Consider the following 27,142-nt stretch of genomic DNA (forward strand, 5'->3'; position numbering starts at 1 on the left):
CTTCTGGAGCCAGCTTCATCTATGTGCATTCCCCTGAGCTTATCATACATCCTATGTGACATCAGTGCATAAACTATCGTCGACTGCAGCGTTCCTACCTCCAATGTTATTTGTCCCTCACACTTCTCGGTACTGTTGCAAATGATCAAATCAAGCCTTTCACACATATCCATGATCATTTTGCCTGTCGGGTCGATATACCCATCTACATCTTCTATGTGCGCATTCATGTCCCCTAGTATAATTATCTCGCACTCTCTTCCTAACTCCGGAATGTCCTTTGATATGCACTCTACCATTGCCTGGTTTTCCTCTCTGGCCTTTGCTCCCGTCCATAAGTACACGAAACCAAGGAGTGTCATTTGACCTGCCACTTCCCCTTTTAGCCATAAATGTTCCTTGCCCCGCCGCGGTGGTCTAGTGGCTAAGGTACTCAGCTGCTGACCCGCAGGGCGCGGGTTCGTATCCCGGCTGCGGCGGCTGCATTTCCGATGGAGGCGGAAATGTTGTAGGCCCGTGTGCTCAGATTTGGGTGCACGTTAAAGAACCCCAGGTGGTCTAAATTTCCGGAGCCCTCCACTACGGCGTCTCTCATAATCATATAGTGGTTTTGGGACGTTAAACCCCACATATCAATCAATCAATCAATCAATCATAAATGTTCCTTGCGCTCCTGCTTGACCCTTAGCCAGTCTGTACTTTTATGAATGAATGCCCCAATATCACCCCCCTTTCTGCTGCCTTCTGTTCTATTACAATATTCGCACGCGTAGTCCGGATTGTGCGGAGGTTGTTCCATGTCCCTGAGATGTGTTTCTACAAAACCGTATACCGCCGGCCTCTCTTCCCTTAGCTGTTCTTCTATCTCTTCCCATTTCAACCTGTTCCTACCACCCTGCATGTTATTATACCCTATGTCTGAATGGGCTCGGCGCTCGTGGCTACGTCTATTTATGCCCCGGACTCTATCTATCTTAGATATTGGTGCCACTTTGGAATCGTATCTGTCCATAACACCTGTCGAAGAGTCTCCCTGGTTGTTTTCCTCGTTACTAGCTATCCTGCACCCCGAAGGGCTCGCTTGCCCCCCAAAAAAGCTACTGCGCGTCCTGCAAGTCGCCACCCCACCTCATGACCTAGCCGCCCATCGAAGTCAATTCTGTCTCGTTGAAAACCACCCCACCTATGCACCTCTCTGTTTATTTCCACCACCTCAAAACCTTTCTCTCGACTCATCTGACATATCTCTTGGTTTGCGTTGACAACCGCTCTTTGCAGGTTGCTATCACGCTCCGGTACCTCCGGTATCGTGCATATCACTACCTGTACCTTAGGAGAAGTGGCGCGCATGTCATCGACGCCTTTCGCCAGTGTGGCTGCTAGTGCTGCTGTATCTTCATTTAAGACATCATTTACACCACCTGAAATTATCACGAGGTTTCGTCTATCAGCTGTAGTTTTGAGTTTTGCGCTCGCTTGCCTTATGACTGCTTCCAGCTTGAGTCCTGGGAACGCCCCTACTGCAACCCTCTTGTCACCTCTTACCCTCTCTTTGATGGCTTCTGTGCATCGATTTAAATTCGAGTCCCCGGCGATTATCACACGCTGTGACTTTTCAGCTGGAGCGTCCTGCACCTGGGGGCTACTTGCACTTGTGACGCCGGCTGTTTTCTCCCCTCCCAGCTCCACCACTACCTCGCTGAAGCTGGGCCTTGCGACAGTTGAACCGGCTAAACCTGTTTTTTCCAAACTTGCTTGCTCTTCCTTCTCCACCGTTCTGGTTGCTGGTTCTCTACTGTTCTCTCCGTAGGCCGCTTCTTTGTTCAGCTTCGCTAGTGCTTCCTCGGTGGACTTCACGCTATCCCCCATTGCCCTCGTTTTCTTTTGCTCTGTCGCCGACGCAGTCTCGAGCTCATCGATTCTCACCAGCAGTTCACTTTGGGCAACCATCATTTTCTCCATTTTTTCCTCGACCTCACATTGCCTACACTTCGCGTCAGCCTCTTCTCCATCCGCTTCTACGCTTGGGTCCACTTTCAAACCCACTCCACATCCTGAACACTTTACAGTCTCTTTAGCCATGTATTTCTGACAACAATTGTCCCCATACTCGATAATTACTAAACTCGAGCCCTGCACTACGAAAAAAAAGAAAGTCCAAGCTGTACTACAAAAATTTGCGTGTTCAATGTACGCGCACCTCCCCCACGGGGTGGCAAAAGAAAAAAAAACAACGAAATTTCAAACACACACACCCGCACTAACTAATAAAATACCTGGTGACTGGCCACCAAAAAAGCCATACCATAAAATAAGTGCTACGAAGATTTCAACCGCTGCCTTATAATTATAAAGACAAGCTCAAAACATGCAAAACACTTATCTGCGCAGTCGATTCGGAGCTCTTGAAAAACACGTCCATCCACCGTGACAGCCCGACACAGAATCGGTGGCGCTCATGTCTCACACGTGAGACATGAGCGCCACCTGGCAGTCTTCTTTCAAAACGAAGCGCGTGGCTTTGAGACCGGCGTGCGCACCGGTCTCGGAGGTCATAAGGTGAGGAACGCAAGGCGACGGGTAGGTGCTACCACCATTGCGTCTTAGCAAAGCGTTGGAAACACTCAGCTTTTCGTGCAAGAGTTTACATGGTCAGCGCGGCGTGATAAGCGTTACGGTCCTTAAGATTACTTATGTATGCATTTTATAGTAAAAGATACACATGCAAAATGCATAAGTGTTGTTATGGTGCCCCAGACATGCGCAATAATTGCTTAATAATTGACAATTGCACAAGCTTGAACGCTAAATCTTGAGCAACATTGGTGGGCGCTGCGGATGGGGTTGATTGTTTCAAGTACCCGGTGCCGTTAAAAGTAGACTTTTTACGTCGAAGGTCCCCAAGAAAGACTATCGTCTTAAAAAAAAGGGTATATATGGCTTCCTTATAGACAGTTTTCCGCAGCTAGTTTTTCGTGCGAAACTAGATGGCACCACGGACTTCATTCAGCTTGTCGGCACGGCCGCTCTGTGGCGTGTGGCGGACGTTGCTCTGCAGCCTACGGCGAGAAACTGTGGTCGTAGTGATTCTCAAAGGAAGAAAAAGGCACCTAATTCCGTCAGCCATTTGGCCACACGGCGCAGTGCTAAAAAAGAGAGAGAAAAAAGAGAGAGAGAGAGAAACGAATGGTGCGGGCACCCGTTTTGCTGGCCTTAAAACCGGGAGAGGCGGCGAAGAATTGGCCGGCCATCGGCGACGGTAAAGTGAAAAGGAGAAGCCATTAGATCAGGTGTTCAAACGTGGCAGCGCCCGTTCGCCACTGCGGATAACCATCTATAGTGTGCTCCAGAAAGCAGTGCATGAAGAAAAAACCTCACATGGTACCTTTGCATCCGCCTGAGATTACTCGAAGGCGTACGTACGCCATTTTGTTTTTACTGCGATAACAATTACATAGACACTCTCGACTGGTGTTTTGCCGTCACCAGGGGCGTAAGCAGAACGTCGTTTTTTTTTGTGACGTAAATATTGTAGGCCCGTGTGCTCAGATTTGGGTGCACGTTAAAGAACCCCAGTTGGTCGAAATTTCCGGAGCCCTCCACTACAGCGTCTCTCATAATCATATAGTGGTTTTGGGACGTTAAACCGCACATATCAATCTTTTTTTTGAGGGGGTCGCACCTTGATCTGACGCGGGGGGGGGGGGGGAGGGGCAGGCGAATGGTCATGTTGCTCTATATATGCCAGGGCGAAAAAAAATAACATTGGAAAGGGGGGGGGGGCAGCCACGTTCCTGATGTGTCCACTCCCCAGGCTACGCCACTGGACGTCAAGTTTTGTGTTATGTCCCAATCGACAACATCCCCCCCCTCGCATCGTGTTTTATGCGCCGGTAAAAAACACGCGAGCGGGGGCGATGAACGCGGCTAAAGCAGAGATAAAAAGGGCCGAGCTATCGCCTTGGCACGGAGGGAGGATGCGATGAGACCACACCACACGCCCAGCTTGCCATCCATTGTTACCACGGTGTTACTCAAGCAGTGAGGAACGCGCCGCCAGTATTCAAAGGGAAGAAAGCCATTATGAGGGATGCACTAGCCGAAATACAATTTGGAGCAATTTTTCGATCAACAAAATGTAACTTTTGGGACACTACAATCTAAATTTGGAGCAGGTTACGGATAAAAAATAATACATGTTTATCATGGACCCAATTCAAATGAATACCAAATTTAAATACCAAATACCAAAATGAAATACCAAAGTACAAAAAAGACTTACATTTAACAAAAATACGTATAAACCATTCAACATCACCTAAATCATACAGTGTCAACATGAGCACCGCTACTTCAATGAAAGTAGTAGTTTGCACCACCCCAGTGAGCAAACGATTATGAAGTCTATATTAGCAATTCCTACGCGTGTCAAATTCGTTGACAGACTCTGTCAATAAAAATATATATCTGGCAAGCTCGTGACCTTGACATTTGATAGATTCGTAAAACCGATTAGTAGAGGTGGCAAAAAAAAAAACTGGCACACAATTTATTTTTTTTATTTTTAGGGATGCAGAAATGGAAAAGCAGAAATTATTGCCAGTACCTTATTTGAACGTGAGTGATTATAGTGGTACTCAGAAATATGCGGCGTACAAAGGCGAGTAACCTAGCAAAATGTGCAGCGGCCAGTCAGCAGCGCTAACCGCTCCTTTCGAATGTCAATATGCTTTTTCGCAAGACAGCATTGTACTGCTGCGAAATTAGCTCAAGCAGCATTTCCTGCACGAATTAGAAACCAAAGCCAAGAAATTTTATAACCGTTGCACCCCACCAGCCTCCCACCTTTCTTTTTTTTCACCGTGTGGTTAGGTGCCGCTTCGGCTTTCTTGCTAAGCGCGATCGCCCAGGTAAAGCAACACCACCTACACTATTCAATAGTCTAGGTGGTGTTGGGTAAAGTAACAACGGCGCGCACCCGTCGGCCCGGCGACACTACCGGCTATCAATCACCAGGACCGTGGCTGGCACGGCACAACTTCAAGACAAAAAAAAAAGTTTCATGTGCCAAGGCAATCAACGCGGTCGCTGGCAACGCCGGTATTCGCAGCACGTTGAGCTTGTTAGTGCGAGGAAAACGTGGCGTACTTTTGAATCTTTAGTTGTTAACATAGCCGTGTTTTCCGGCTAGGAAATTTACATTTCGCGCGATGCGTTGGTCGCTACAGCAATGCACTTTTGTCCTGGAGGTTCCGTCGTCCCACCAATAGGTATCCACCGCGGTCAACTACCGATGGGCGCACAGTGTTATTACTTCCTCGTCATATTTTAAGTTAGGTTCTGCGTGCTTTGACTGATGGCGCAAACTGCAGGTGGCTGACGTGGCCTGGATTTGTCCCCGAAATGGGCGCACCGGAGAAAATTTTATGACTGGCTGGGAATTTGGCGCAGCGTAGCGCAATTTTAGCGAATTTCACGGTTTTGGGGATTTGAATAAATTGGTGCAATTGGCGCAGCTGTTGCACGCCGGCATTATACTGTCGCGTAGATATAGATGTAGCTATTTTCTTTCAACTTTTGGCTCGTTCCAATGTCGCGGGTCTGCCCAGGAGCAGGGTTTGCGGTGGTGTCCTTGAGTGGCTCACCGACTTTGTTGTACAAGCGCGTTCTCTTTCTTCCTGCGAGGGTCTGTTTCCCATTTAGGGGACCGCAGACGTCTTTGTATCCGCGGCGCCTGAAGGTATTCGGGGTGAGCTGTACGGTGGAAGCCTAACGGATGTCGCGGTAGCTTGTATGTTTTTTACTTTAGTTTAGGTCATTTGTGTTTAGGAGGACGGCGGTCATCGAGTTCAAACTCGGTGGAGACCGCCCGCTATTGGGTGTACCTGTTTGAATTTGTGACACCCGATTGGGTGTGGTGAACGGATACTTCTGAGTGGTCCTTTTTGTTTGTCGCGGGGGGCGCTTCGGGACGCTTCCAGGGGAGCCGAGGGAGAGTCGCAGCGGAGACGCCACGAGAGCAGGTTGCAGCGGGTGCTGCTCCGAGTTGTTAGAGTTATGCAGCGTACAAGTGTGTACGACGTCTATTATGAACTCAAAGCCAAACAAATTGGTTTAGGAGCAACTCTATGGATCTGCTGTGTGTACGTGTCATCTCTCCGGCGGCGACCAAGTAGCGACCAGAACACTACGCTACAAAGTGGTGGAGGCTGCGCGGTAGTGAAAACCCCCCGTACGGTAATGTCCAGTCTGAGGAGCCAGAATGGCGCGGACGACGTTGCGAGAATGGCGCACCTTCCAACTGGTGCAACCTCGAGACCCTTCATTGGGCCCCCGATCTTCAAAGGTACACCTGAGGAATCCGTATCGGAGTGGGTGACCTGCTACGAACATGTATCTTCACTCAACTCATGGGACGACGATACAAAGGTGAAATTTCTTTATTTGGCTTTGGAGGGCGACGCAAAAAAAATGGTATACAACGAAAGTCATGACCGGCGCTCCTAATACGTGGGAAGAGTGGGCCACGTTGCTTAAGTCTAGCTTCACTGGCCGCCACGCAGCAGAGATAACCCGCCTGAGACTAGAGAATCGAGTTCAACTGCCATCAGAGAGCCCGGAGCAGTATTATTACGACGTACTGCAGCTGTGCGCTCGCGTAAACCCAGCTATGAAAGAGGAAGACCACGTACGTCATCTTTTGCGTGGACTCCACGCCGATGCGCTATAGAAAATGGTCCTCGCCAACCCGACAAGTTCAGGAGAATTTTTACAAATTCTTCAACGGATAAACCATGCCGCGTTGATGGCCCGTGCCCATTTGAGTCCTCTGAACAGCTACCTCCCAGCCAACGTTACGCAGCCGTGGTCAGCGGCCATTCCTGGGGAATCAATCACGACACAGCCCACTCTGGTGAGCGCTCCCGTTCGCGAGTACCAGGACGCCGTGCCGACATGCATTTCGGACGCCCAACATCACCGACGTGACGCTGCGGGCAATCTGGAATTGAAGGCCCTCACCGAGTCGATTAAGTCACTTGCCAACAGGTTGAAAGCTGTAGAGGACGAGGTTTGCCGGCCGCCTTCTAGGAGTTCTAGGAGGCCCAGTGGCCTCCTAGAACATCCCGCGGCGGCAATGGGCGCCCCCGGTGCTACTACTGCCATCGCCTCGGCCACATCGCGCGACAATGTCACAGGCAGTACGAGGACCAGTAGCGACAGAGAAGGGACGAACAAAGCGGCAATGGTGAGCGGCATTTTGACTCGGGAAACGGGAATGGCCAGGCATAGGGAGCCAGCCTGGCCGTTCAGTCTGCACATTGGCGGTAAACCAATTAATCTATCTACCTGTCAAGGCAAACGGAAGAAGTGACAGACTAATCGTCGACACCGGCTCTTCTGTAAATGTTGTCTCCCTTGATTTCGCGCAGAGGATCACTTCAGTTCAGGTATTTAGAGAGATTGGAATTTTGATTAGAGGCATAGGAGGAAATATCCTATCACTCATGGGGGAAGCGGAAATACTTCTTGAATTCGGCACCGTGAAAATAAGTCAGAAATTTCCAATTGTCAAGGAATGCCCTTACGAGCTGCTGGATGGGCTCTGTTGTGACTCCGGGTCCTGCCGGTCTCGTTTTCTGTAGCTGGCCCCGTCGCAGGATCCATCGTCCAACAATTCAGCGAGAAAGAAGCGCCCGAACGAACAACAGAGATTTATTTACATGTGGAGAAGTCATCAACTGATCCAAAGAGAGAAGAGTGCGTGTGATACAAAACGTCTTCGGCATTTTATAGCGCCGCGCCGTTGACACTGGGCGCCCCGTCCACATCGTCAGCCAATATGGTGTCTCCGGCACCTCGGCCACGAGAGAGGGGGAAACACACCTCACAACACATGGAGTGGCCCAACCTAACACGAGGTCCATATATGGTCACGGCACCCTAAAATGCTACCAAACATGGTCACGAAAGCACAGCAGACCCCGGAGCTCTCCCGGCGAGGAGGAACCCGAATGGGGAGGTGGGGGTGGCCGCCACCGTCGGTCAAGAACCGGTTCTCCCCCAAACTCTTCCTGCTTGGCTCCCCAGGGCCGGTCGTAACAGTCTCTCGGGACTCCGGGTCCTGCCGGTCTCGTTTTCGGTAGCTGGCCCCGTCGCAGGATCCATCGTCCAACAATTCAGCGAGAAGAAGCGCCCGAACGAACAACAGAGATTTATTTACATGTGGAGAAGTGGTCAACTGACCCAAAGAGAGAAGAGTGCGTGTGATACAAAACGTCTTCGGCATTTTATAGCGCCGCGCCGTTGACACTGGGCGCCCCGTCCGCATCGTCAGCCAATACGGTGTCTCCGGCACCTCGGCCACGAGAGAGGGGGAAACACACCTCACAACACATGGAGTGGCCCAACCTAACACGAGGTCCATATATGGTCACGGCGCCCTAAAATGTTACCAAACATGGTCACGAACGCACAGACGACCCCGGAGCTCTCCCGGCGAGGAGGAACCCGAATGGGGAGGTGGGGGTGGCCGCCACCGTCGGTCAAGAACTGGTTCTCCCCCAAACTTTTCCTGCTTGGCTCCCCAGGGCCGGTCGTAACAGCTCCCATTTTGCCGAGCAGCTCGGTTAGTCATCGATTTTTCTGCGGAGAAATTGCACATTGGGGGAGAGGCGTTTGATCTTCAAGTAGGGCCGAAGAATGTAACTCACGGCGATGTCCCAGTGAGGTGCCAGGAGCAGATCCGCATAGAGCCGCGCACCGAGGCGATTGTGCCTGTACAGGTTCCCATAGACGGCGTCCACATTATCGAGCCAAATGTTAATTTGAGAAACAGGTTGTGCACGAACCGTAACGAATGTGTTGAGTGAAGTCGGCATTGTCCGTGTGGCTAACCCTACCATGTCGCCAGTAACTTTGCATTGCACCACGAAGCTTGGCTGGGCTGCGTCTATTTATGATGCACAGCTCGGCGTCGCCGCGCCGCACTGCCCATCGAGTAGCTGTGACTTCGAAGTGGACACTGGGGACCATTTGCAACCTTCCGAAAGAGCGGAGCTACTCTCACTTGCGAATAAGTTCCGCCATTTGTTTACGGGAGAACATAACCCAATTCAGAGAACTGATGTCGCGGAGCATGTCATAGACACAGGTGACGCGGCTCCCATTCATCAACATCTCTACCGACATTCCACCTTCGAAAGGGAAGTCATTGGCCAGCAGATTGATGAGATGTTTCATGACGGAGTGATCAGAGAGTCTAACAGCCCATGGTCGTCCCCTGTGGTTCTGGTAAAGAAGTCGAACGGCGGCTGGCGCTTCTGCGTAGATTTCAGAAGAGTCAATGCTGTCACGAAGAGAGACGTGCACCCTTTGCCGAGAATCGACGACATTCTTGATGTGCTGCAGGGATCCCGTTACTTCACGACATTGAATTTGACATCAGGCTACTGGCAAATTGGGATTCGAGAAGAGGATAAGCCTAAGGCAACATTTTCATGTGGGCGGGGACTCTACGAATTCAACGTTGTCCCATTCGGTCTGTGTAACGCACCCTCCACATTTCAGAGAATGATCAACAAAGTTCTCAGTGGTCTGGTCTGGAGGGTGTGTTTGGCCTACTTGGACAACATCGTGATTTTCTCTAAGACCATGGCAGCCCATTCGAGAGACTTGCAGAGTGTACTTACGGCTTTGGAAGCAGCGAACCTATGACTGAGGCCCGAGAAGTGCAGTTTCGCCCGAAAGGAGATCAAGTATCTCGGACACATTCTTACGGGCGAAAACATCCGGCCGGATCCCGACAAAGTGGCAGCAATCAAAAAATTCCCCAAGCCACGGAAAAAGAAAGGTATGCAGAGCTTTCTTGGTGTCTGCAACTACTATCGGCAATTCATTAAGGATTTTTCTAGTATTTCTCGACCTCTGACCAACCTGACCAAAAAAGATGTTTCTTTCGTCTGGGATGCGGCCTGCGAGGTAGCGATGGAGTCCCTCAAAGAGAAACTTGTCACAGCCCCCGTTCTGTGTCAGTTTGAGCCGGGACGACCAATAGAGGTGCACACGGATGCTTGCGATTACGGCATTGGAGCCGTGCTCGTTCAGAGAATCGCAGCTCAAGAAAGAGTCATCGCATATGCTAGCCAGCACCTTAATAAAGCTGAGGTTAATTACAGCACCACTGAGAAGGAATGTCTCGCGTCGTATACGCCTGTGCACAGTTTCGGCCGTACGTTTTCGGGGCTAAATTCACAGTCGTGACCAACCAAGCTAGTTTTGCTTGGCTTATGAAGGTCCGGAATCCGAATGGTCGTCTCATGCGGTGGTCTTTGTTGCTGCAGAAATTCGGCATAACGCTGAGACACCACCCAGGCCGGAAGAATGGAAATGCCGGTACGCTTTCACGCCTTCCTCATGACCCCGCGCCAGCAAGCGAAGAAAATCAATTACCGTTGCTGGCTCTAGATCGAGTGGATGTTGGGGAACGACAGAGGGCAGATCCATGGATGGGAGAAATTATCCAGCACCTCGAGCGGCCGGGCGCGCCCGTTGTCAGGAAAACTAAAAGAACTGCCCGGAGCATTCGATTAATCGATGATGTTCTGTATCGGAGGGCAAGAGGGTTTCAGGAAGACCGCGTGGCACTTGTTGCCCCCAGGTGTCTGAGACCGGACATCCTAAAGCACTGCTATGACGACACCACGGCAGGCCACCTTGGTGTCAAGCGCACATGGGAAAAAGAACGCTGCCGGTATTTCTGGCCAAAGATGTTCGCATACGTGAGCAAGTATGTCTCACCAGCCCAGACTGCCAGACGAGAAAGCCACCACCCGGCAAACCTGTCGGTTTTCTCCAACCTATACCCCCGTGGGGCGGCCATTTGAGCAAATCGGCATGGATTTTCTTGGAACCTTCGTGAAGAGTAAACGCGGCCGTCGCTACGTGCTTGTGATGACTGGCTATCACTCAAAGTGGGTAGAAGCGGTCGCCTGCCCCGCTGCAATGCCCGCTGAGGCAGCCCAAGCTTTTGTGGAGCAAGTGGGTCTACGACATGGAACCCCGGCGAAGATAATCACTGAACGGGGAAAGCATTTTATTAGTACCTTCATTGAAGAGGTATTCTGAGCAATGGGGAGCAACCACGTCACAACCACCGCCTACCACCCACAGACGAATGACCTGTGCGAGAGGTTCAACCGTACGCTTGCGGACATGCTCAGTATGTATGTTTCGACAGACCACCGGGATTGGGACGAATTCCTCCCTTATGTCGTCTTCGGTTACAACTCTTCGCAGCATGAGACAACCGGATTCACGCCATTTTTTTTGTTGCACAGCCGCGAACCGACCTTGCCCATTGATGCGAGCCTCAACCTGCAACGTGACAATGAGGGTGCGTTCAATGCATATGCAGTGGTGCGCAGGCTTCGCCAAGCTCGGAAGCTCGTGGCTCAGCGCGAGAGGGACCAGCAAACAAAAAACAAGAGAGCGTACGGGGCCCGACGACGGGGTGCTGTGTTTCGACCGGGGCGATTCGTCTACGTGTGGACGCCCTCACGAGCGAGGGGCAAAACAACAAAGCTCCTCCACCGCTACCATGGACCATTTTGCCTCCTTCGACAAGTAGCGGAGAACAACTGGGTGGTCGTGGACCGCAGCGGAAGAAAGAGGGACATTGAGAATGTAGCGCGTTTAAAACTGTGTCACCCCCGTTCATGTCTCGACGACGACGCGGATGACGAGAGTGAGAGCGAACGCGATTGTTCGGTCCGTGTTGACACCACAGTGCCGCAGCGCGGTGCCGCAGTTCCGCCCGCGAGTGATCACGGTCAAAGTGAACATTCGACTAGTGACACCGAGTTCTACTTTGATCCGCGGACACAATATAGGGACCAGTCATTCGACACCGAACCGAAAAGACTCGGGGCTAATGACAGTGACACCGAGATTTACTACACAGACAGTGATGTTGAGTGAGTGAGTTAAATGACTCCCTTTGTAACTCTGTGTGTCTCCGTGTGTGCTTTCGTACTGAGATGTGTCCGTCAGAACTGTAGTTAGCAATTTGTATTTTCTTTGTTTCACTCCTTTTAAACAAGTTTTATGTTGAGCATGTGTGTTTCGCCATCATGTATTAGTGTTTTAGTGTCTTGCAGATGTAAAATGTTTTGTACATTTATTCGGTCGCGGGTCGCCTTTTTCGAAGGTTGCAGGTATGCGTCATTTTCTTTTAAATGTACGTGAAATGTTCTTTCTTTTTTGGAGGGCACGAAGCAAATCGTGGTCTTGGTTGTGGATTTTTAGTTTAGTTGCAGCTCATTCAGAGTGGGGACACTCTTAGTTCGTATAGGGTAGGTGTCGCGTAGATATAGATGTAGCTATTTTCTTTACACTTGTGGCTCGTTCCAATGTCGCGGGTCTGCCCAGGAGCAGGGTTCGCGGTGGTGTCCTTGAGTGGCTCACCGGCTTTGTTGTACGAGCGCGTTCTCTTTCTTCCTGCGAGGGTCTGTTTCCCATTTAGGGGACCACAGACGTCTTTGTATCCGCGGCGCCTGAAGGTATTCGGGGTGAGCTGTACGGTGGAAGCCTAACGAATGTTGCGGTAGCTTGTTGTATGTTTTTACTTTAGTTTAGGTCATTTGTAGTTAGGCGGACGGCGGTCATCGAGTTCAAACTCGGTGGAGAACGCCCGCTATTGGGTGTACCTGTTTGAATTCGTGACACCCGATCGGGTGTGGTGAACGGATACTTCTGAGTGGTCCTTTTTGTTTGTCTCGGGGGGCGCTTCGGGACGCTTCCAGGGGAGCCGAGGGAGAGTCGCAGCGGAGACGCCACGAGAGCAGGTTGCAGCGAGTGCTGCCCCGAGTTGTTAGAGTTATGCAGCGTACAAGTGTGTACGACGTCTATTATGAACTCAAAGCCAAACAAATTGGTTTAGGAGCAACTCTATGGATCTGCTGTGTGAACGTGTCATCTCTCCGGCGGCGACCAAGTAGCGACCAGAACACTATGCTACAATACACTCCGTGCACGGAGACGGGCGCGCTGCCACGCTGCCGTCAGAGCAGACAACCATTGAGAGTGCGAGCGGAAACAAACGGTCGGCCAACGTCCGCTAGAACGTAGACAAATGACAAGGGTTTTGTTGACATTGTATTGCAGTGGTGGTTAACTACACCCTTCTACGCGTGCCCATTCTTTTTTCACCTATACATGTACACCACTCCGCTATTAAATCAGTGTTCTAAGTCAGCGCTTTTTCTGTCCTTGTTGGTTGCTTCCGTAGTTACGCTGTAACTACTTATAGGTTGCGCTGTTCGTATATTTAGTTATTCTCTTTAACAAGAACGAAGTTTCCTGCCGACAGTCACTTTTGCTCTCTGGAACGTACCAATTTCATCAAGCAGAAATTTAGCGGATAAAAAAAGAAGTCACTGGAAATCGCACCTTCATGCCGATCAGAATGGATCTTTATCACTCACCGGACCAACGATCGGCTCCTCCAAAGAAAACAATGTCGTCGTGCCAGCTCCCCCAGCAACCGCTTCGGTGCACGAAGCGAACACAGCGAATAATCCGTCCCAACAAGAAGCGCAGGCCGCACTAGGGTTGACCTCGATGACTGCCGACTTCGCGAAGGACACGCACGTCGACACGAGGAACCGAGACACCGAGAGCAGCTCTACGCCATGCGCCACCGTTCGGAAGGACTGCCACGTCGACGGCTATGCTCTTCAAGGACACCTTTTTTACACGGGTTTCAAGCCAACGGCGACTCTCTCCCTCTCCTACATCCGGGACTCTGGCGTCGCGACTGCCTTGCTGGCGCCAACCCCCCCCCCTCCCCCCGCCGGGTGCCCAGACACGCAAGCGCCATTAGCTACTCCGTTTTGGCGGTCTTTTGAGGGGATAGAGCCACGGAGGAAGGAAAAAGGTAAGGAGAGGGCATGCCCAGCCGGCGCAGGGCGTAAAAAATGTGGCGGAAATGACATCATGGCGGCCATATTCAGTAGGCACAATGGCGGCGTTGTTATGGTTACGTGTTGCGCAGTGAAGCTGGTCTAGCAGTGAGCGGCCGCGGCTGACGGCGGAATGTGTGCCTCCCCAGGTCTCGTGCTGAGCCGTGGTGGACAATATCTGTGCTCTGCGCCGCGTTATTGGTTACGCAGTGTTCGTCTGGCTGTTACATTACTCTTAGCAACATTTACAAATCTCTTTGTTCATCACGGGGTTTCAACAGTGCGTAGAACAAGTGCATATCCATGTGTCGTGCGGCGGATGACGCGGATGAAGCAGTTAGTGTTCAGCGAAATGGCGTTGGGCACCATGACGAAGCTGAATGACGACGAACGCCTTGCAGGCCAGTGACGGTTGAGCAGTGCTCCTGCTTGTGACAACGGACGACGCTGTTGAGCCCAGCAAGACGCCGTGAGGACCATGTGCACATACGTAGTTTCGTGTTGTGTGTGTACAGTAACAACTTGCATGTGCGTATTAAAGCACCCTTTCTGTTCCGCTTGGTACACTATCCACCAGCATTGCATGTAATCTCAACGTAACAGCAACCACGTTCAACTGTCACTAGCACACTGCTCAAAGTCACCACGGTCGCAGAATGCTGACGCAGGTGAGTTTCACGCGGAACACGGACACAGTGGCAGGACGCTGCGTCAGTCGCGTGGCGGAATGCAACCGTAGAAGGTGCACGACCGATCGTGTTGTCTGTACAGTTGCTGAATTAATGACGTGAAAGCACTCGCCATTGTCAGTGCATCTACCGCGCGTTCTTTCGTAGTTGCTTCGTTGTCAGCGAGCTGTTACTCTTTGTTATTACTCGGACGAAGCAATTTCGCTGAAGGTGTCCCGCTGGCTCTGAGTGATGAGCCCAGTTTCATTAGTTTCGGATCGTCACGACACACGCGCTGCGCAGCCCACGTGCTTTCCGAGCCGGAGAAGGAGTCGCGCCTTCTTCTTCGCATTCATATGTAAACAAGAGAGGAGAATTTGCCTACTCAATATGGCTGACTTATGGCTTCATCGCGGCTTCACAACGAGTGACGTCAGGGCCTCTCCTTACCTTTTCCTGCCTCCATGGGATAGAGCGGTTGGGTAGCTCGCGATGCTGATGCGGGCTTGCGTGCTGGCGGGAAGCGTTCGCGCCTCTCGAAAATGCGAATGCGTGCGCCTCGGAGACGCGATTGATTTGGCGCTTCTTGTAGTTGATTTTGTTGGCGTATTCTTCAATCCGTTTCTTCGTCGCAGAGGTGTCCCCGGGATAATTACGTGTTTTCATATCATGTCACCTTGCTGAAACATAAAAGTAACAATAGTTTCTTAGTGGTCTTACGTCCCACAATTGCAAAAGACGTCGGTAGGGAATGCTCCGGAAATCACGGTTACCTGGTGTGGTTTGATGTGAACGTAAAGCTATGGACAGGGTCCTTCAGCATTCGGATCTCGCGTAAATGCTGCCGGAATTCGATCCCGCGTACTTCGGGTCAGCAATCAAGCATCATAACTAGTATGGACCACCGCGGTGCGTTGAAACATTAAAAGTCGTTCCAGTTGGTCGACTTTAGTGGTTGGTCATTAAGGTTAATGAGGCTTATGGGGTGTGTCCAACCCCTAAAACAGACATAAAATAATTGGTGAACAGGACGGACATCTTTTATTGTCTATTGACAGAGAATCAGTTACATTGTCGGTCAGCGTTGCAGCTGCCGATGGCGCCGTATTATGTCCTACTAATTGATTGGTGGATCGATTAGCACTTATTTGGCTATAAATTTGACCGGTACATTCAATGTACGCATCAAAGATATGCAAAAGGTAGGGTGGGCGCAGCACGGTAATATTGGCGTGAGTGATTCTACATTTTTTCTTTTTTTCTCATACACATTTATGTACACATAGGCGGAGTTAGAGCATGTAAAGGCGCTGTCTTTGACGGTATCTATTTATAGTGACGATTATTCTTTAATAAACTAGTGAAGGCAATCTTTTTGTTCGATTCGGCTGCTGACCAGCAGGTCGCGGGATCGAATCCCGGATGTGGCAGCTGCATTTTCGATGGAGGCGAAAATGCTATAGGCCCGTGTGCTCAGATTTGGGCGCACGTTAAAGAAGCCCAGTTGCTCGAAATTTCCGGAGACCTCTACTAAGGCGTCTCTCATGATCATATAGTGGTTTTACGTCGTTAAACCCTACATATCAATCTTTTTGTTCGATTTATTTAGTATATTATTCGTGTTATGTCGCTAGGTACCACATGAAGTGACGGCGCTTTCAAAGTGCTATCGAGTTGATTGTCTCTCGGCTTGTTGTTTCGTAACAGCCCAAAGCAACAAGGGTGTAATCATTATCTTTCGGGGGAGCGGAGAGTGAAGTCGTACTTCATGCATGTCGTGCGTGTGTTCCTATGCGTGGGTATATCTGTACACATGAATAATCAAAACTCTAGGGGTGAGGGGAATCGAGTTCGAGTCCCCCCCCCCTACTTCAATTCTACGCCAATGCAAAGCGATATAGTTAGGAAATTATGTAGGTGGCGATGATTCACCGACTAATTAGACCCTTGTCGGATATGCGTCATTGACGGGTGGAAAGTGGTTATTTTTACGGAAAAGAAGAGGAAAGTGCACCCCGCAACTGTCTCTCACTATATTATAGTCACCGACTAATTACGCTTTTTTGTTTATATGTCTTTTTTGGTGCGAAATGCAGACGCGGCATTGCTCTTAATTTGACTTGCCACCACAAGCTTTCTTTTTTTTTTGGCTAAACCGAACTCGCCCAAAGCGTCATTCCGGGCAACGTCATTGACAACGGCTTTTCTTTTTTTTCGACTACGAAATCGCTCACAGCCTCTCCGACTCATCAAATAATGCTATTGAGTTGCTAGATAGTAAATTCAGTATCTATCGATATCAGTTGGCTTTCTGTGAACGAAGCAATTATAGCATTTCAATCATTTCTCACAACCGAGAACGCAAGGCATCTGTCACACAGGTCCCGTTAATTAGGGAGGCGATCGCCGGGCTAATTCCAAGGGCCGAAGTGTCAGCCTCCCGAACCGCACCACGAAAGCGTGGACAATTTAGAAGTGGTCCTATTTGGCGCGCCAGCGGACGCCGGCTGTGGCCCAAAGAACAAGTCAGAGCCGTGAGTTGATAAACAAAACAAAATTATATCCTCAATTATGGCAGATCAAAACAATACACAAGTATGCACACTCGACAATAGGTGAATACAGTATGTCACCAATCAAACAATGTGCTACACAGTACAATCAGCCACACTCGAAACAACGGACACAGACAACAATACGCACTACAATGCAGTCGCATGCATCGAACAACCAAGACATTTAAAGACTAAAGAGTTAGAAAACCTATTCAGTCCAAAGTTCTTGGAACAAAAGTCTGAATGATACTCTTCCGAGAATCACTCACTCAAAGTCCAGCGTTGTTGTCGTTCCGCTGCACTCAAAGTTTCTCTTCCAGGAATCCTCGCCGAAGTTTCTCTTCCAGGAAACCTCGCGTCTTCAATTGGCCACTCTCCAAGCTTTAAACTTCTTCGCCGGAAACATGTCGGCTTCACACACGCGTCTTCACTCGATAGCGGTAGACACACACTCTTGCCTGTAGCTCGAGTCTTCACCTCTCAGGTGGAAATCCTCTTCTTCTCCTCCCTTGTCACGGAAGACAAAAGGCCTCGCCCACAAGGCGGAACAACCTACGCACTCTGGCGCATACCTTCTTCTTCTCCTGCTTTGTCACTAAGGACAAAACCTTCGCCGACAGGCGCGGCGGGATACCCTACGCACTCTGGCGCTAACTTCCTTCTTCTCCTGATCTCCCATCTCGGCTGCTCGATTAAATACTTTCCGCGCGAGATTCCACAAAGTTCTCATCAATTCGTCGGCGCGATACGCAGCGAAGGCTGGGGAAAGGGCGAGACGGTACGAGGGCCGTCCGTGACGGATGACGCAACCCTGCATCACCACGCTCTTTTCATCTAGAAAGTTCCAGGGCTTGCTCGGGCGCCGATGAGAGGAGGTTCGTCGGTGAACCCACGTTTCCGAGGGGAGAGGGACGCGCGCTCGGGAAGTCTTTGGATGCTTGTTTTCTTTTTTTTATCGTTGACCTCTCGGCGCTTCGTCGCTATAATTTGGCGGCGCGCCCTTTTTTGAGCGCTCGGTTTGTGACACTGCCCCCCACTTTAAGAATATTATCTCATAATATTCAAAACCACACAAACGAGCGCGAACAGTCTCCACACTCTGATAGACTGTAACCTAGTCTGTCGCTCATGCCACGTCACAATCACAATAGAACACTCAATGCAATTGTATATTGTAATTCACTCTCACAACACATGAATATAGCTACAGGTACATGAGTACAACACTCCATCCCATATTCCAAACAATACTAATGTACAAAGTTCTGTCTCTACAACAATTGTACAATATTATACATCACATCACCGTAACAAACATTTTGACTCACTCGACATACACTTGTGACACAGGATCACAAGAACATTACCACAACATATGGCACTCAGCCCTGCCAAACACATTCCGATTCCACCTCAGCACCTATCCTGTGTTCCTTGAGCGGCCCTTGCGCCCTTTCTTGCGGTGCTCGCTCGATCTCTTCTTGTTTTTCGTTGTTATGTTCCGGCGAGCCCTTTCCAACGATGGTATCTGAGGCGGCGTCTCAGTCATCGTTATCACTTCCGACACCGTTAACGGGTCATAACGTTCAACCGATCCTGTCACCCGCTTGTTCATTTCACGACATTGGGCGTGGCTGGCCGACTCCGTCGCCTTTACACTGTCGGTCGGTTGAGGTCGTGCCGACGTAAGTCCAGCTGCCCAGCACTTGAACTCATTCAACACGATCATCTCCTCATTCACTGTCTTTTGCACCGCGGCTTCACCTTGGGCTCGAGTGAGATCCGTCACGGGATGCTCCTCCACTGTATCTCACGCTCGCTGGGTTGGTTAGGGTTCTATCTTAGGGTCTTCTCCCGATCGTTCTGGATCATTTGGCCCTCGCACCCCGTCGATGTTTCCGATGACGAGGTCGTACAGGGGGGTCGTCATGCACAGAGCAGTAACCTTCCCGCTGAAGTACCGGTTTTCGACCTCAATTTCTGCTTCGGGAAGCATCCGAACCGTACTATCAATTAGGCAAACTGGTTTCGTTTTGCCTGTTAACTCACTTTCTCGTACCAAATTTCTCCGCACGATAGCAGTGGAGCTACCGGTATCTCTTAAGACCGTAACCTTTTTGCCCACTACTTTTCCAGGCAGCGTTCGCATTCCCTTTGTAACACCGGTTGGCTGTTTTGTCATTACAGCACCCACAATAGGAAGTTTCTCCCCATTTTTCAACTCTACGAATCCGTCGGTGACGGCATCACCATCGGATTTTGGTGCTGCTAGCACACAGCATACCTGGTGAGTTTGACTCACTCCGTTACGACAAGCATCTGCTTTGTGCCCAGTCTGACCACACTTGAAACATTTGAATACCGTAGGGCTCGTAAAGATCGTTCGGCAGTTGTTAGCGCGGTGACCCACTCGGTTAAGTAGAAAACATTGCGGAACACTCTCCGGCGCACGCTTCTTTTGTTCGGGTGCCAAATTTTTCGAATCATCGGGACACTCCTTCTTGACCTTGGCCAAATTAGTTCCACCTTGCGCTTCCAAGAATTGATCAGCCAATTCAAGCATGCCTTCAAGTGACTCAGCCTTCCTCTCTTTATACTACAGCGACAGGCTTGGTTGGCAACTAGTAAGAAATTGTTCTCTAATTAGGAGCTCTCTAAGCTCATCGTACTCCTGCGCGGTCCCTGAAAGTTCAATCCATCTGTCAAAATAATGGCAAAGTCAGGCGGCATACTGCGTAGCCGTCTCACCATCAGCTGGCTCTCCAGTCCGAAATCTGTCCGGGAATCCTTCCACAGTAAATTTAAATCGCTTCAGCAAAGCAGTTTTCACCCTTGCATAGTTGGCTGCATCAGTCGGCGTCAGCCTACCGTACACACTGAGCGCTTCACCACTCAAGCAAATACTCAAAGCAGTTGCCCATTGATGTTCCGGCCAGTCTTGGCTCCTTGCAATCGTCTCAAATCTGTGAAGGAACGTGTCAAGGTCGTCCCTGCTTTCATCAAACGCTACGAGCAGCTTGCTTGGGTTCAAGCGGAAGCCATGATCTTCCGGTTCGCTGCTTTCAACTCTAGCTTGGACGGAGTTTCACTTCGCTGTTGCAAACGGAGCCGCTCGAGTTCCATCTCGTGCTGCCACTGCCGTTCCCTTTCCTCTCTTTCTTCCTTCAGCTGTCGCTCCTTTGCTTCTCTTTCTTCTTTCGCCCTTTCAGCTGCCAAACTTTCTCTCCAGCTCCAAGTTCAATTGCTGCTCTCTTTCTTCCTTCAGCTGTCGCTCTTTTACCTCTCTTTCTTCTTTCGCTCTCTCAGCTGCCAACCTCTCTCTCTTCACCGCCTCTTTCTCCTTCTGGCTCACCCACTTCCGTAGTTTGGCGCCAGAAAGACCCATCTTCTCACCAAGAGCTACTAACTTTTCGAGATCCATTGTGCCTCGCAAATAAAACCTTGCCGCGTGCAAAAATTATCTGCCTAAATCAGTCTATCGGAACACTCTCCTGTACTCGTTAACGAGAACACCGAGCAACACACAAAATTGTTTCGATAGCACTATCAACAACTCGAGGCTCTTTCTCACTACTTTGGACAAACTGTGCACCAAAAGGTCCTGTCGCGGACGCCAGATTAATTGTCACACAGGTCCCGTTAATTAGGGAGGCGATCACCGGGCTAATTCCAAGGGCCGAAGTATCAGCCCCCCGAACCGCACCACGAAAGCATGGACAATTTAGAAGTGGTCCTATTTGGGCGCCAGCGGACGCCGGCTGTGGCCCAAAGAACAAGTCAGAGCCGTGAGTTGATAAACAAAACAAAATTATATCCTCAATTATGGCAGATCAAAACAATACACAAGTATGCACACTCGACAATAGGTGAATACAGTATGTCACCAATCAAACAATGTACAACACAGTACAATCAGCCACACTCGAAAAAACGGACACAGACAACAATACGCACTACAATGCAGTCGCATGCATCGAACAACCAAGACACTTAAAGACCAAAGAGTTAGAAAACCTATTCGGTCCAAAGTTCTTGGAACAAAAGTCTGAATGATACTCTTCTGAGAATCACTCACTCAAAGTCCAGCGTTGTTGTCATTCCGCTGCACTCAAAGTTTCTCTTCCAGGAAACCTCGCCGAAGTTTCTCTTCCAGGAAACATCGCGTCTTCAATTGGCCACTCTCCAAGCTTTAAACTTCTTCGCCGGAAACACGTCGGCTTCATACACGCGTCTTCGCTCGATAGCGGTAGACACACACTCTTGCCTGTAGCTCGAGTCTCCACCTCTCAGGTGGAAATCCTCTTCTTCTCCTCCCTTGTCACGGAAGACAAAAGGCCTCGCCCACAAGGCGGAACAACCTACGCACTCTGGCGCATACCTTCTTCTTCTCCTGCTTTGTCACTAAGGACAAAACCTTCGCCGACAGGCGCGGCGGGATACCCTAAGCACTCTGGCGTTAACTTCCTTCGCCTGATCTCCCATCTCGGCTGCTCGATTAAATACCTTCCGCGCGAGATTCCACAAAGTTCTCATCATTTCGTCGGCGCGATACGCAGCGAAGGCTGGGGAAAGGGCGAGACGGTACGAAGGCCGTCCGCAATGGATGACGCAACCCTGCATCACCACGCTCTTTCCATCTAGAAAGTTCCACGGCTTGCTCGGGCGCCGATGAGAGGAGGTTCGTCGGTGAACCCACATTTCCGAAGGGAGAGGGACGCGCGCTCGGGGAGTCTTTGGATGCTTGTTTTCTTTTTTTTATCGTTGACCTCTCGGCGCTTTGTCGCTAGAATTTGGCGGTGCGCCCTTTTCAGAGCGCTCGGTTTGTGACAGCATCTAGCCTATTAATATTTCACAACTATCCGTACAAGTGTTTCATTAAAATGTCGAAACACAAGGTAATCGGAGACCACTCCCGCCTTCACTATGCGAACTCAACCTAAGATTTTGGGGAGATGGGGGAGGGGAAGGCGGTTCCTTGATTTCGGGAGGGGCATCCCATTGAAATGGTCTTTTTTCGTAGTTGTTTTTATAGCGGGAAAAACAATTCGAACTGGGATGGGGTTGGAGCACGGGCCCGGTGTAGCACTCCCTGGCTACGCCCTTGCGTGCGAAATGTGCATTCTTTTCCTCGAAAAGCTGTCTTTTCATTTTTCCCCAAGTGTGTTACGAAGCAAATGCAGAGTCAACCAACTAGGAAACTCATTGTTTCTGCTCGTTAAACGCTTGTTACACCACCCTCACCCCTGAAAGAACAGCATTCCCACAAGAAAAATGTCCTGCGCTGCTAGCGCCTTCGCGACTCCCTAATTGACTCCGTACGGCTCGTTGTGGTCGCCCCCATGCACGCGACAAGACGGCGCCAAGCAAACTATGTCGAAGACGTTGAAAGGAGGGGCCCAAGTGGCCCCCTTTCACGTCAGGGTCACGATCAGCGTCTGCGCCCTGCGGGGTGCACTGCTTCAACCGTGACCTCGACGCCACGCGTCGCGACTGTCCGGTGCCAAGTTTCCCCGAGTGCGCCGCAATGGGACGCGAATTGCTAACTCGAAGACGTAGCTACTGACGCGCGTGCATCAAGACTGCCGCTTTTTTCGGTGCCAGTTCCTGTGAAGTCGGCTGCAAAGACCAACGTGCTCGTTAGTTTTTTTGGCGGGCTAATTTGATCAGTTGTTTGCACCTTTGGCATTGATAACTTAAGTTCAACGTGCCAAAACAGGCGAGGTTTAGTGAAGAAATAAAAATTAAGATTTGCCTTTCTCAGCTTACGTATACGAAGCACGGACGGATGGACGCAGTAGCGGGCTGCATTGTAGCCCCCTCTGCTGCAGTGCCTGCAGATTGCTGTGGCGGCGACTGTTTTAAATTACGCTCCGAACTTCGATAAAGTAAAATGTGAAGTTGTCATGTTTCTGAGAATAAAAAGCATCTTTCGGATTCTACGACTGCCTATATTTTAAGCGTGTATTCTTGAATAAAGAGGCCCGTTAAAAAAATTCTACATAAAGTAATACATCTCCATCAGGCCGAACAAGTAGAGCATTAGTAGCAGCAGCAACAACAACAAAAGTGGACAATGTCTCAGTTTTTATCACAATAACTACTTTAATACAAACTAAATATCACTTCATAGAGATGGTAGCGCTCCATCATCTGTTTGGCTATCGTCTCCCACACACCATTCTTCAGATTAGTATTACTGTTATTGTTAGACGAGATCTCCCACAACCAAGGATAATGTTCCACGATGATGATGACGATAATGAACAAACTTTATTTAATTAGCAGAAAGGTCCTCCTCCCTTTCAGGTGTGAGAAGAGAAGGGAGGACCAAACCTAGATGACGGCCATGATTCCATGGGCCCTGGTGGCGTCTTTGGCCTGCCGTATAAAGCGGGCTTGTAATTGAGAGTCAGAGTTCAGGAGCGTGGCATCCCATCCACTCCCGTCTGGAAATTCGCCTCTCATGAACCTGAGGACATGCCCATAAAATGTGGCTTAAGTCCGCCCTGTTGTGGCAAAATTTACACTTGTCCGAATGAAGTTCTGGCACGCAGCGGTTCATTTTTACCGGACTAGGAAACGTGTAGTTCTGGAGTAGGCGCCACGCCACCACCTGTCCTTTGTTCAATGACGAGTGTGCGGGAGGATAAATTTTCCTGCTTAGCCTGTAATACTGCGTAATATCTCTGTAAGTGGTCATCCGCTCAAATCTCTCATCGTCTTCCCCGTTCGACAAGGGCAATCCAGAGGCTCGGTCTGTAAGTCCTCGAGCTGTCTGGTGTGCAGCCTAATGGCCGGGTAAGGAGCAGAGAGCAGGTGCCCAGACTATATCGATTGTTCGTTGGTCTTTGCATCCAGCCAATATTCTTAAAGCTATTTGGGATATTCGCCCATGTGCAAAGTTTCTCACAGCCGTCTGCGAGTCGCTAACAATTAGTGAAGTCGAGGTGGATGCTATGGCCATTGCAATAGCTGCTTCCTCCGCCTCTTCTGCAAAGCTCGTTCTCACCGAGCCGCTGTGAATCGCGCTTTTCTCTCCTCTGGGGAGTTCTCCCTCGTGTGAATGGCAGTCGCTTGCTGGATTCCGTGCCGACCGGTTGTGCGCCCGCGCGCTCCGCGCGCTTGCGATCTTCGGCGTCAGCGTAGCTCTGGCCGACTGGGCTCGCCCTACGTCACCTCCTGCCGCCGACAACCTTCGACGACAGTGTAGCTCTGACTTACTGGACTTGCTCTACGCCATATACCGACGCCGACAAGAGCTCTCGCAAGTTTGCCCCGTCTTCGGACTCAAGTGACCGTGTTTCCATCTTACCTGTCTCTCCTATCCCCTCAGTTTGTTGTTTCTTCTTCTTCATCTTTTCTACACCTTTACTCCTACCCTTTTATCCCTCCTCACCCCCCCTCCCTTGTGAGCTACTGTGGCGGTGTCGCTCACTGAAGCAGACAATAACAGGGCTCACTTTTCTCTTCCTTTCTCTCTCTTAAGAATCACTCACACACTCGTGGGAATCCAAGCGGGATGCACTCGAGGGAGAAATCCCCGGAGGAGAGATGAGGATGGCGCAACACGTGACACCGACGTCACAGGTTAGTGTGTCCGCGCGCCTTCCTCACAGCTCCTCGGGGGAGGCGGGGATCGGGTCTCCGAGCGGTCAAACGATCCCCGTGCATTCGGTGATGTAGCGGAATTTCGGGTGGGTCTCTGGCCACATTGTAGCCCTCTCTGCTTCAGTGCCTGCAGAACGCGGCAGCGGCGACTGTTTCAAATTACGCTCCGGACTTGCGTGCACTGTGATGGGGAAAATTAATGATGAAGCAACTTTTTTATTTCGTGGAAGAAAAATGGGCAGATCCCACGAACAGTGGGAATCGATGATATGCGAAGCATGAATGTGGAAGGGTGATGGGTCACTTTAACATGAGCGCAACGTTAAGAGGCGGATGTATATTATGCCGTACATGAATTCCATGTGATGATTATCATGTTTGAACATTTTATTTACATTCACCATCTATTAACGTCACCTGATACCAACTTTGGTATATATGGAGCTAGGGAAACGGCCGTGAACTTGCTATGAGCGTAGCATGTAGTCAAGTACGTTTTGCATGAAATACACATCCTGATTATCGTGTTTGGACGTATCATTTACATTAATCGTTCATTCACGTCACGTAATACATAATTTCATATATGTGGAACTAGTGAAACGGCCGCGAGAACGTAGCATGTAGGCATGCTTTACATGGAACGCATATTATGATTATCATGTTTGGACGTGTCATTTACCTTCGTCGTCTATTCATTCCCGTGATACCGAACTTGGTTTATGTGGAGCTAGCGCAACGGCGGAGAGCGCATCATGAAGGGCCCAATATATTCCGACGCAACGTTGACGCACGCATACGCTGGGCGCAGCGACGCCACGCTAGCCTGACGCGGGCACTCTACAATGTGACGCCAGGCGCGACCGGCGCGACCAGCGTTCGTCGGAGCAGCCCAGTGACGACCGGCGCAAAATTCGACATGTTGCATTTCGCGCCGAAGACGTTACTTAGACCGCACCGCGTCTGCCTCTCTTCGTGGCGGAGGGACACCGTGTGCGCTCAAACGCGCATGCGTCAAAGCAACGCAGCGCGGCGCGCGCCTGCGAGTATATGGCATGCAGAACCTCAATGAAGCGCAGTGGGCAGCACCTTGTGATTTCCACTAGGGAAATATTAGTGCCTGGCGTGGCATCGCCGGCGTCACGCCATAAAATGAACGCCGGCACGCATGCGCGCCAGTTTACATCGAAGTGTATTGGCGCCTTGAATGCGGCGGGTAATAATGTTGCTATATGACACGCATCCATGATTATCATGTTCACACCAGTAACATACTTCCGTCATCCATTCACCTGACGTAATACCAAATTTTGGCATATTTGAAGGTAGCGAAACAGCCGCGAGTGCATCATGAGTGTGGGAAGTCGTCATGTTGTTACATGACATGCATGTCATGATTATCATGTTTCCACCGTCACATACCTTCGTCATCTATTCATGTCCCTTGATACCGAATTCGGTTCATGAGAAGCTAGCGAAATGGCCTCTAGCGCATCATGTGCATGGCATCTGGTCATGTTACATGACATGCATCTCATGTTAATCGTGTTTGCACCGGTATCATACCTTCGTCATCCATTCACGTCTGTAATACCGAATTTGGTATAAGTGAAGCTAGCGAAACGGCCGCCAGCGCATCATGAGCATGGCATGTAGTCATGATGTTACATGACACGCATGTCATGATTTTCATGTTAGGGTAAGTCGATTGTGTTCCCTATGCAGTCATGTCATACCATACCAGTTTTGCAACATATCATGTGAATGAAACAACCGCAAGAGCAGCAAGACCATGACATGTAAATGATGACATTTATTACATACATGTCATGATTTTCATGTTATAACTAGTCAGTTATGTTCGTCATCGATACCAGTATCCAAACGGCCAGGATAGCGAAAGGTCGTACGTGGCCAGATAGATAGATAGATAGATAGATAGATAGATAGATAGATAGATAGATAGATAGATAGATAGATAGATAGATAGATAGATAGATAGATAGATAGATAGATAGATAGATAGATAGATAGATAGATAGATAGATAGATAGATAGATAGATAGATAGATAGATAGATAGATAGACAGATAGACAGATAGATAGATAGATAGATAGATAGATAGATTCAAAGTTGCCGAAGTTCGCCAAGAAATGCTTCGCATTTATTATCCTCGCTTCTTGGACATCTCTTCATAGGTCAGTTGTAAAACTAACCTAAATAAATGGTGTGTGGGAGACGATAGTCAAGCATATGATGGAGTGCTACCATCTCTATGAAGTGATTTTAGTTTTGTTTCAAAGTGGTTATTCTGTTACGAAATGTGACATCACCCGCTTTTGTTGTTGTTAC

The 27,142-nt window shown here is 49.8% G+C and overlaps 2 protein-coding genes across 11 annotated transcripts in view; one reads left to right on the forward strand and one right to left on the reverse strand.

The window, feature by feature from the left end:
- Positions 1-27,142, forward strand: part of LOC119172939 (uncharacterized) — a 1,216,589-nt gene that overhangs the window by 340,724 nt on the left and 848,723 nt on the right. The gene's annotated exons all lie outside the window — the stretch shown is intronic.
- The window catches only part of LOC142813823 (uncharacterized), a 548,512-nt gene that overhangs the window by 89,649 nt on the left and 431,721 nt on the right, over positions 1-27,142 (reverse strand). The gene's annotated exons all lie outside the window — the stretch shown is intronic.

This window comes from Rhipicephalus microplus, chromosome 4 (genome assembly GCF_043290135.1).
Source record: "Rhipicephalus microplus isolate Deutch F79 chromosome 4, USDA_Rmic, whole genome shotgun sequence".
Classification (NCBI taxonomy): domain Eukaryota; kingdom Metazoa; phylum Arthropoda; class Arachnida; order Ixodida; family Ixodidae; genus Rhipicephalus; species Rhipicephalus microplus.